Below are 2,545 nucleotides of genomic sequence, written 5' to 3' on the forward strand. Positions count from 1 at the left end.
TCTGAGCAAACACACACACAAAAAGAAAAGGCCTTTTAATTAATTTTCTCTTTTCGTTTAATCATACTAAGTGTAGAAATCAAAATCTCACAGTACCATATGATGAAGCGCACAATATTTCCAATCCATAACCTAGTGACGCCACTAGTTATTTTTAGAAACCCATGGTATTATTTTAAACAAGTCTTAATTTTAATTTAGTTTGACGTCAGTCAAAGAGTAAAAGTGTTGCACTTCGATGTAGTGGCACCATGTCAAAGGTGTTTTCTGTCTCACGTTGGATTAATAAACTGAGTTTATTACCCAGTGTACAAAAAAAATAAAGATTAGGGATTTCAACACTAGATTTTTTTGCTTATGTTCTGTAAAAAACTCAGGAGAAGAATGCAGACAGTGAGAAGTGGAAGAATTCAAGACACAAATATTATATGCTTTGCAGCATATTCTTTTCAAGGGAAGAAGAAAGTCATATATGAAATATTGTATACTTCAGCTGAAACCTTCACACATCTCCTTCTCAGTTCACTTTTGTAAAAAGCGAGTGGATAAATATATTAAATGTATTCATGTTGACGGTATGTATATAAATATATTGGAATATGAAATTAATCTGGACTTATTTTCATTTTATGATGTACCGGGGACTTGTGTTAAAATGTTCAGCTTTTGAACTTTCAACGATACATACACTTTTGTTTATACATTTTTCATTTCTATTTCTTCACTCTTCTTCTTTGTAAAATTATTGTCTGTTGTTGTGAAGCAGATGCAGTCTGCATTTCTGTGCCCAGAAACACAAATAAAAGGCACTCGGAGAGAACAGAAGAAGAATCAGTGTGCAGGATCAATAAAAAATAAGTAAAAAATAAAATTTCATAACAGTATTATGAAAAGTGTTACACAATATTTAATTTAATATACATATATAATACATCTATGCACGGAGAGGGTACACTGTGGATGTGATGCAATGCAGCACATTTATTATTATAAATACCAAACTACATTATACTATAAACTACATTACATTACAAACTACCCTAGGTCAGCTGGTAGTGTAACAGTTAGAAGTGCTGCTTCTGAACCCATAGGTCACAGGTTTGAATCCCACCTCCAGCTGTAGTACCCTTAAGCACAGTACTTGTCCTAAATTGCTCTGATAAAATTACCCAGCTGTATAAATAATTGTAAGCTGCTTTGGATAAAAGCACCATCTAAGTGGGGGGCATAGTAGGTTTGGCCGGGTCCTGCTCTTTAGTGGGTCTGAGGTTTGAGTCCTGCGGGTGGTGCCTTGCAACAGACTGGCGTCCTGTCCTGGGTGTGTCCCTCTAGCCTTGCACCCTGTGTTGCCGGGTTAGGCTCTGGTTTACCGTGACCCCACTCAGGACAAGCGGTTTCGGACAGTGTGTGTGCGCATCATCTAAATTAATAAATGTAATACTAAAACTCATTTAAAGTCACTGAAAAAACGTTACATATCCACACATCCCTGCTTGATCACAGTTGCTGACTGATTCTTCACATGGGCCCATTGAGCATTTGTCACCTTTAGGCCACTTTTTTTATTTTGTTATCTACAAGATCAACAAAAGCTTAATAATACAGACATCCCGATAAAACTACACTTGACGGGTTGGAAAAACAACAACTATTGGCATATAGTACAGCTGTTTTCCAAATGATAAGGGAATTGTAAACATGAAGCCAGACAATATACATAGACTTAAATAACTTTATTATTAGAACAAAGACTTTTTATTGCAGATGTTACATTGCATGTGTGATCTGTACAAGGGAGTACAGAGAGCTATGTCTACCTGCTGCACAAAAGCCATAGGAAAATTTACACATTAATTCATTAACTAAATAAATTAAATTAATATTTAATTTTATAACTGAAATTACCCTTCACAGTATTCATCACACGACAGTAAATGGCTTCTGCGTTTATACTACACCGTACTCAAAACCAAACATCAGTGGTAAAACGACTAAATCCTGGTTAATACAAACCCGTGCAAATTATTCCATATAACATGATTATAAAGGGAAAAGATACAAAGAGAAGCTTGGAGGAAACACAAACACAATCCGTGTTGGTAGAGAAACATGTCTGCATTTCACAAAGCACTTGTGTTAGGGTCTGCGTTGTGTACATATGTGCGTGTGTGAGTCCATACACACAGGCTATGGAGCTGGACAGTGAATGTAGTTGTGTAAGGAGGGGATTTTGAGTGCGACCGGACTGTGGCTGTAAGGTATGAGGAAAAAGTGGACAACGCTCTTCATGCTGTAAAGTGTAAATCTATATTTATGGAGGAAAGTGTCCACTATGTAAATGTACGTGACCAAAAAGAGTGTGTGTCCCGTAGCTTAGTTGGTGTGTATGGTTAGACTGTCAGAACAGGTACTGTCCAAAGATACATAGAGTGTGTCTGCCAGTGTGTGTTTATGTGTGTGTGTGTAAGACGGACTCTCAACTAGAGTAGGTATCGTCCATTTGGCAGCGTGCACCCCAGCTAGCGTGGCCTTCTGGGGGCTGCAT

This window comes from Scleropages formosus, chromosome 6, assembly GCF_900964775.1.
Source record: "Scleropages formosus chromosome 6, fSclFor1.1, whole genome shotgun sequence".
In the NCBI taxonomy this organism is placed as follows: Eukaryota; Metazoa; Chordata; class Actinopteri; order Osteoglossiformes; family Osteoglossidae; genus Scleropages; species Scleropages formosus.